The sequence below is a fragment of the Cebus imitator genome, unplaced genomic scaffold, assembly GCF_001604975.1.
Source record: "Cebus imitator isolate Cc_AM_T3 unplaced genomic scaffold, Cebus_imitator-1.0 Scaffold316, whole genome shotgun sequence".
Lineage (NCBI taxonomy): Eukaryota > Metazoa > Chordata > Mammalia > Primates > Cebidae > Cebus > Cebus imitator.
Window position 1 is genome coordinate 858,465 of NW_016107631.1, and position 9,144 is coordinate 867,608.

A 9,144-nucleotide genomic window follows, 5' to 3' on the forward strand; every position below is an offset into this window, starting at 1 on the left:
AGTTGGCATCTGCTATCTCCATCTCCCAGTTCTACAGACCAGGAATGTGTTTCTAACAATGTATCCATAACCTACAGAGGCTGCCACGTCAGATCTCTTTGTGAACAATAGGTTCTGTTTTACTCCTTGCTATTGCAGTTAGCCTCAACAGAACTAATGGACAACGTTCTAGACCCATTTACCTAAAGTACTTGGAAATCTTATATGATGTTATGAATGATAATAGTGAAGCAGTGCATGACTTTGAATACTTTGAACAAAGAAAGACCAAATAATATTTGATATGCTCCATCAAATCACAGTATTTCATTTCTCAAGCCTTCTCATTAACTGAGGTTGCATGAGGTTTAGCTATTTTGGACTGGGGAGAGGAGAGGTGGAAGTTGACGGGTTCATAGCAAATCCCAGAGGCTGAGGTTTTCTCCCAGCATTCAGAACCCTAGATCCTGCACCATCATCTTTCTGAGTGTATGTCTCTTCGGATGTAAGAAAGGAGGAAGGTAGTAGGTCTGCCCCAAACCTTTCACACCCTCCATACTGAGCCTATTTGCTTGTGCTTCATTCCCAGGCTCTGGCTGCCCTCTTCTGGAGGAGATGCTTTCTAAGACAATAGATGCGGAAGCATCTAAGACGGAATACAAAGTATTTCTTCAAGAGTTTGTAGACGACAATACCACTGGAAATGCTGCAGATGAATTGAAGCAAGGTCTTCTAAACCCGTCAGATAAAACTCTGGCCAATATTGAAGTGTTTATGGTAATTTGTTTTCTTCTTATGTGCTTTTTGAAACCATTGACTGAGGTCAAGCAAACTCTTTATTTCTCACGAATAATGCAAAACCCCTGGTGAACAAGCCTTTTCTTACATTAGTTAATTTATTTGAATGGTTAGTCTAACAATCTTGTCATTTTAGAAAACCATCCAGGTTCTCTGTGTTTCACTCCACTCATAAAATCCTTACTGGATGACAAATGAATAGGGCAAGGAGAAAAAAGAACGGTCAGGGAAATCCTTACCTATCCACAGAGCTCCCCAGTCCACGCTCACAAACACAAACAATCACACAAATACAGAAACACACACACATCCAGACACACACAAACATAGAGACAATCATACAGACACAGACACAATCACACAAACAACATACATTCAGACAACACAAACACAGAAAGACAGGCAGTGACACAGACATAGACACAATCACAGAAACATAGAAACACACACACAGACACACACAAACACACAGATTCAATCACACAATCATACACACACATATGGAGACACACACACAAATACACAAAGACACGAACATAATCACACAAACAGAAACATATACACAGACACACACATTAAGACACACACAAATACACTCAAATAGGCACACACAAACACACATTCTCTTTCTAGAGAAAAAATAATTTTCCAGAAGACACCCACCTATAGAGGCAATCTGCAGAGAAAAGTCCTCTTGTTTTTCCTCTTCTTTAAAATAAAAAAATTGTAAAAGTGTTCATTAAAAAGCATTAGATTTGGGTAGAGTTCAGAAAATATCATTTGAGCAAGATTCTATTCAGCTTAAATGAAAAGAAGTTAAAATTCACTTCCAAGCAATCCAAATTTGTTAGCAGAAATGATGAGAAACCTTGGACTATAGACAAGTGTAGATCATGGGTATGAAGCCACCACGGAGGAAGGAATTTTCTAAAACAAAACCCAATAGTTACTCTTTCAAGTCATACATAGATGCTGTTGAGAGTTTTCTCTAGCATTTATTCACTATTCTAAAAACTCTGCTTTAATCCTTCCATGGTAGAAAAGTTAGAAATATACCGGAAAAAAACCCCATGAAGCTGAAAGTGAATATCACCTCGGGAAATTCTGACCCCCCCCCACCGCAACATGGATGAAACCTGAGGACATGACACTGAGTAAAATAAGGAGTCACAGAAACACAAATGCTGCATGATCCATGCACACGGACATTGATGGAGTCAAAGTCAGAGATGCCGGGTGCGGTGGCTCACGCCTGAAATCCCAGCACTTTGGGAGGCTGAGGCGGGTAGATCACGAGGTCAGGAGATCAAGACCATCCTTGCCAACATAGTGAAACCCCGTGTCTACTAAAGCTACAAAAAATTAGCCAGGTGTGGTGGTGCACGCCTGTAGTCCCAGCTAGTCAGGAGGCTGCGGCAGGGGAATCACTTGAACCAGGGAGGCAGAGATTGCAGTGAGCCAAGATCACGCCACTGCACTCCAGCCTAGTGACAGAGCGAGACTCCGTCTCAAAAACACACACACACACACACACACACACACACACACACACAAACAAAAACAACAAAGTCAGAGACACTGAAAGGAATGCAGTGGTTGTTGGTGCTTGGGTGCAGAGGAGAAACGGCTGTTGTGTGGAATGGGTCCAGAGTGTCAGGTGTGCAGGACAATTATATTCTAGAGTTGGGTTGCAAAATCACATGAATATTCAGAACACTCCTGAACCATACACTTAAAATGGCACATTTTTATGCGATGTACATTTTACCACAACTAGCAATTTATTAAAAATTCAATATCAATTGCAATGAAGTGTGATGTGATTGTTTCTTCTAAAGCTTGCTTAGACTAGTCAGAGTCTACAGTGCCAATAATTTGTAGGAGACAAAGGTAGTGGTGGAGGGTGTTAGACTGCTGCCCATACTTCCACAACGGAAGGCCACACACAAAGTCAGACCTTCACATTTCCTTGCATTTGAGCTAAGATTTTAACAATCCTGTGTGCTGGGGAAATGATTCAGAATCAGCAGCACTTTTTTGGTGTCACTAAATGTCTTTTGAATGACAGTGTTAATAAGGAGGTCATTTTCATTGCACTACCAGCACTAGCTTTTCTGGATGCTACATGTTTGTGGGCAAACCCAGAAAACCAGTGAGAAGTTTCTGTTTTTTAAGCTTTTATTTTGTTAGAGAGTGCTGAAATCTAAGTGATATCTCTGTTTTTGCTTTCTAGGAATCAATACGTGGCAGCAGTTTCTGTGTTTTATTTTAACTTTCCACAAGGCCTTTGGCTCAAAGGACAAATACAGAATGACACACACACATCCAGACACACACAAACACAGAGACAAGCACACACAGATAGACACAGACGTGGTGAGAAACCACATCACAAAGTATGGTGAGAAACCAACGGCTAATTTCTATAAGTCGCAAGTTTTCTTTCTTACGTTCTTTAACTACAAACTGCAAGACAATTGTTGAAACTTGCTTTTAATTTTCATTTCAATAAATTAATTTAAAAGCTAAAGTTTCAATTTTTCTTTCATAAAAATGGGGCTTCAGAGGGTCTCATCACATATCACAAATGCACTCACCTATTCATGAAAGAACTCGTCGTGGGTTGAAGACTGCAAAAAAGTTGTTTTGTTTGTCTGTCCTCCAAGCCTTGGTTATCTCTCTGAAGACTGTTTCTGTGACCCCATCCACCTCCTTACGTGACCCTCTCTGGGGTCCTCAGGCTCTGGGGTCTGAGCTGGGGTCCTGCTTTCACTCCAGTCCTTCTGTACGTGGTTAACCCTGCTGGCCATGCCAGGCTCCTCCACACTGTCTCTGGCTCTCCCTCAGGTGTGCAGCAGGGCTGAGACCAGAGCCAGCTAAACAGGGGAGGCCTGCAAAACTGGGTGGCTCCTCCTGTCTGGGTTTTAAACTTTGATTTTTGCTCATCACAAATGTTGGCCTCAGTTTTTATTTTGAAAGATGTTGCATGAAAATATCATACATAATGGCATTATATTATTATTTTAATCATAAAAATATGATGACTGAGTTTAGCAGCAACTCCTTAAATTGTTCAGTTTCCCCTAGTCCTGTCCCTACAGTGGAAATGGGGTCCACCCTCCCCTTCCCTTTTGCAGACAATGAGGGTTGAGGCGAGTGAGTGTGCTCTGCAGGGACCCAGCACAGCAGAGGAGTTTTAAATGGAACCTGGGGTATCACTCATGTCCTGTCCCCATCATTCCTCTCACTGGGGCAAGGTTATTGCCACCTGTTCTGCTTTCACCTCAGCTTGTCCCTCTTTTCTGGTGTCATTTCCTCACCAGGAAGACCCTGTCTATATCTCAGGACAACTCAGCTCCACCAGAAGTGATTCTTCCCTGAGGCAAGGCAGGTGCAGGGATTCAGGGCCACAATAGGGGTCCATGATAATGTTATAATTTAAAAAAAATCCTTTCCTAAAGTGAGTACGTGGCAATGAATCTAGCCAGGAATATATAAACCATCTTACCAATGCAGTTGTCAAAGTTTATTATGTTTTTATGGACAAGTGACCTATGAAGGCTATAACACCTGTGACCTACAAAAGTCATAATGAGGCCTTGCCGCCAGCACCTTCCCCAAACTACAGCCCACACTGTTTTGTTTAAGACTCTGAAAGGGAGGAAAAGGGAGAAGAGATTTGGAGCTGGGAACTGGAAGATGTGCACACGGACACTCGGAAAATGCAAATGTGGATCTTTGACGGTGGCAGTCTTGGTTTTCCATTGGAACTGCTGCTGCTGGGAGGATGATGGACAGCAGTGGCCAAGCAAGATGAAAGATGTGGCAGCAAGTGGGCATCGGGGATAGTGTCATCGGTTCGGTAGTTTTTCTTCTCTGATTTGGGCATAATCCCTGTCCCAAAAATTCCCGTAAAATTGACTAGTAGGTTGGAACTCAATGAAGATGCAGGCATTTCTGTTGAGAGCAACCAGCTAATGATGATAGTTTAAAGACAATTTCTGTGACTGAGTTGTCATTTGAAAGATTAAACCCATTTCACGAGGACCTGGAGCCTGGTCCTTGCTTTGAAACAGTGGCTTGTTTCAAGAAGCCACTTCTGATCTAAGAATCTACCCAGCATGCCTAATCAAGGAGAAGACTGCTATTTCTTTTTTCTGTTCTACATGTACCAAAGGTGACAGCTGCCCATTCCGCCACTGTGAAGCTGCACTAGGAAATGAAACTGCACATTATGGCAAGAATGGCGCTGTTTATGACAGATGTGCAGGTTTCGGCACATGGAGATTGATTTTAAAAAAAGGCAGTGAAATTCCTTGTTATTGGGAAAATCAGCCAACAGGATGTCAAAAATTAAACTGCACTTTCCATCACAATAGAGGACAATATGTTGATGGCCTTTTCCTACCTCCAAGCAAAACTGTGTTGCCCACTGTGGCTTGGTCACCACAAGAGGAAGTGGAGGCTAGCCAACTTTCAGTTCAGCAGAACAAATTGTCTGTCCAGTGCAACCCTTCCCCTCAGCTGCAGAGTGTTATGAAAGCAGTGTTAGGCAGAGTGAACTCCAAGCTTCTCTTCAGAGAATCAGTATGTCAGTGTGTTCAGTTCTTTGACCTCCATTTTAAAGTTTAACTTCCTTGTAGTTTCGGTAAGCAAGCTTTTCCACCTGTTCTAATCAGTAGTTCCGATCTGTTCCCCTGGTCCCCTGCTCCGTCCTGACTCATCCTGGTCACCTGCCCCAGTCACCTGCTTTGATCTAGGTCACCCCTGGCTACCTGCTCTCACCTGCCTGTAATCGTCCTTCCTGCCAAACTACCGACCCTACCACTCCGGCTCGTACTCATGCTCTCTTTAAAACAGCCAATTGGGATTAGTCTAGACTGTGTGGTCTAACCTAGCCGATAGGGGAACGTCATAGCAGTAGGGGCGACCTCTGTCAGGAATAAGTACCTCTTTCCCTCCCTTGTCGAGGTGTGTGCTCGCCATTGTTCCATCTGTTAGCTGCACCCTTCTCTAGAAGTAAATAGCCTTGCTGAGGAAATTTATATTTGAGTGTTACTTCTTTTGTGGTACCAAAAATTTTAGATATGACAGTAGAAAGTTCCAAAAATGTTCCTAGCGCCACACATCCACCAGTTGTAATTAATGCTGCAGATGATGATGAAGATGATGATGATCAGTTTTCTGAGGAAGGTGATGAAACCAAAACACCTACCCTGCAACCATCTTCTGAAGTTCACAGTGGATTACAAGTGACTTCTGCCCATAAACCTGTGGTCAGTTTAAAGCAAAGTGAATGTTTAAATTTTGGAATATAGACTCTGAAGGAAATTAAGTCAAAGAAAATGAAGGAAAAATCTAAGAAGGCAGGTGAGGGATCTTCAGGAGTTTCCAGTCTTTTACTCTACCCTGAGCCCATTCTAGGTCCTGGAAAAGAAAATGTCAGGACTGTGGTGAGGACAGTAACTCTCTCCAGCAAACAAGGAAAAGAACCTTTAGTTGGACTGATTCGTACTCAGAGACTGGGGAAATGAAAATTTTCAGCAGGCGGTGACAGTGATGCTTCATTAAAGTGTAGCCTGGTACAGAGGCTGGGGGGAAGAAAGTTAAGCTCCGGAAACTAACATTGACAAAACACCAAAGAGAGCTCAAGTTTCCAAGTCTCTGAAGGAGCAATTAGGCATGTCAGCTGGTCCAAATAATGAATAGGCAACAGAGAAGGTTAATAAAGTTGGTGAAATCCAAGTGAAGACATTAGAAGAAATTCTTGAAAAAGCCAGTCAGACACATGGAGAATTGCAAACTAAACTCAAGTCAGAAGGACTTTTAAAAACTGATGATTCTACTTTAGGAACAAGAAGCTCCTCCATTATTCATATCAAAACCTTCTCTGAGGTCCAGGCTGAAAAAAAAAAAAAAGCCCAGAGAGTGAGAAAAAAGGGAGCTATGAAAATGAAAAAAAAAAAAAAAAAAAAAAAAAGAACAAGATCTAGACTTAAGAAAAAAAAAAAAAAAAACCCATCAGCAGCAGGAAGCAGAGAGACAAAAAAGCAAAAAGGATGCAACTTGCATCAAGCTAAAGACTGATAGTGAAATTAAATAATAGTAGTTCTGCTGCCCATTGTTGCCAGCAAAGGGCAATCAGAGGAGCCTGCAGGTGAAACAAAGTCTAGGCAGGAGGTTCACATCAAGATCCTGGAGGAAATTAAACTGGAGAAGGCACTGAGGGTGCAGCAGAGCTCTGAGAGCAGCGCCAACTCCCCATCTCAACATGAGGCCACTCCAGGGGGCAAGGCGGCTGCTGCCAATCACCAAAATGACAGGGATGAAAGAAGAGAGGAAACTTTAGGAAGGAAATGAAGTTGATTCTCAGAGCAGTATTAGAACAGAAGCTAATGAGGCTTCAGGTGAGACCACAGGAGTTGACATCACTAAATTTAAGTCAGAAAGCTGAGAGAGAAGCAGATGCAGAAACAGCAGGAGAGGGAAAAATCAGTCTTGACACCTCTTTGGGGAGATGTAGCCTCTTGCTACATCTGACACTTGCTACAAGTGGCAGAGAAAGTAGTGCTCACTGCTGTACCAGGAATTGCACAGCACCTGACCAAGTGGCTTCCCACAAAGTCATCCCAGAAGGTGGAGGTAGAAACCTCAGAGATTGAAGACTCACTGTTGAATGTGAAATGTGCGGCACAGACCTTGGAAAAAGGAGGTAAAGCTAACCCCAAAGTGAATGTGAAGCCATCTGTGGTTCAAGTTGTGTTATCCCCCAAATCGGCCCAAAATGTAAGGCAGTGGAGATGCACCCTGCTGTCACTGCCACTGTGAAGCCACTCAGCTCTAGCAGTGTCCTACAGGAAATCTCAGCCAAAAAAGCAGCTGTGGCTGTTGTCCCACTCATCTCTGAGGACAAAAGAGTCACTCTGCCTGATGCAGAAAATCAGAGACAGTCTTGTGCTGCCTCCAACCCAGTCCTCTTCAGATCCCTCACCCCGGAGAGGTCTGGCCCTTCCTCATCCCAAATGAGCACGAAAACTTGCCAACTCAGCTCTACCTCAACAGGAAAGCCGCCACTCTCTGTTGAGGATGATTTTGAGAAACTAATATAGTAGATTTCAGGAGGCAAATTGGAAGCTGAGATTGACCTGGATTCTGGGAAGGATGAAGATGACTTTCTGCTTGAGCTATCAGAAATGATTGATAGCTGAAGGTGGTAGTGAGGACACTTAAACAAAAAAAAACTCGCCAAAAAACTGGACTTAAGTTTCATCTTTTCTTTTCTTCTTCTTCTTCTTCTTTTTTTTTTTTTTTTTTTAATTTTGGACAGAATCTCCCTCTGTCTCCCAGGCTGGAGTGCAATGGCACAATCTTGGCTCACTGCAACCTCCACCTCCCAGGTTCAAGTGATTCTCCTGCCTCAGCTTCCCAACTAGCTGGGACCACAGGTGTGTGCCAACATGCCCGGCTAATTTTTGTATTTTTAGTAGAGACAGTGTTTCACCATATTGGCCAGGCTGAACTCCTGACCTGGTGATCCTCCTGCCTCAGCCTCCCAAAGTTCTGGGATTACAGGCATAAGCCACCGCGCCTGGCCAAGTTTTGTCTTTTATAACATCTACCTGAGACGGTCATTTCTTTAGTCTAGAATTTGCCCCAAATCAGAAGTATACCTCTGAATTATCTGTGTGTGTCATGGATTCCTTGGGGTCAGATTTTTAAAGTTACTTTATAATCATTTTGTCCATTTGATGCCATTGTTTATCATCTTTTGAGAAAACAGTTATGTCATACCCTTCTCTCCACCAAGAAGGGACTGCGAGGGAGACCCACGTGAAAGGGTGCAAGTGAATTTGAAGACTCCTTAAGGTGTTTGTCAGTTTTGGCTTTTTTCTCCTTCATGGTATTTTTTATGTATTGTCTTGATGTACTTAATGTTACCTGAGTTTGAAATGGATGACGACGGCTGCTGCCATTAAGGACCAAATTTTATGCTACCACTAAACAAAAATACCCACTCAGTCCATGTTAAATTGTATGTCTTTTTAAAGGTATTTGGAGACTCAACTAAGCTTTAAAGAGGGCTGAGCAACTCAGAAAGCCTGTCATGTGGGCATAACTCTTTGGACCTGATTTTGATGCTTCTGCCGCTCTGCTAGTCTCTGAAGAGCAATGTCTAATTTATTATTACTGCAATTTTTAAAAAGACTTTAAAGTGCCTCAGGGCTCCCCTGAAACTAGTGTTTGTTTTGAGATGGAGTTTTGCGAGTGCAATGGCGCAATCTTGGCTCGCCACAACCTCTACTTCCCAGGTGCAAGCTACTCTCCTACCTCAGCCTCCAGAGTAGCTGGGATTACAGGCATGTGCCC

General features: G+C 42.9%; 1 pseudogene; it reads left to right on the forward strand.

The window, feature by feature from the left end:
- The first annotated feature begins 4,898 nt into the window (after positions 1-4,898).
- Positions 4,899-8,003, forward strand: LOC108286208 (annotated as a pseudogene).
- Positions 8,004-9,144: the final 1,141 nt, after the last annotated feature.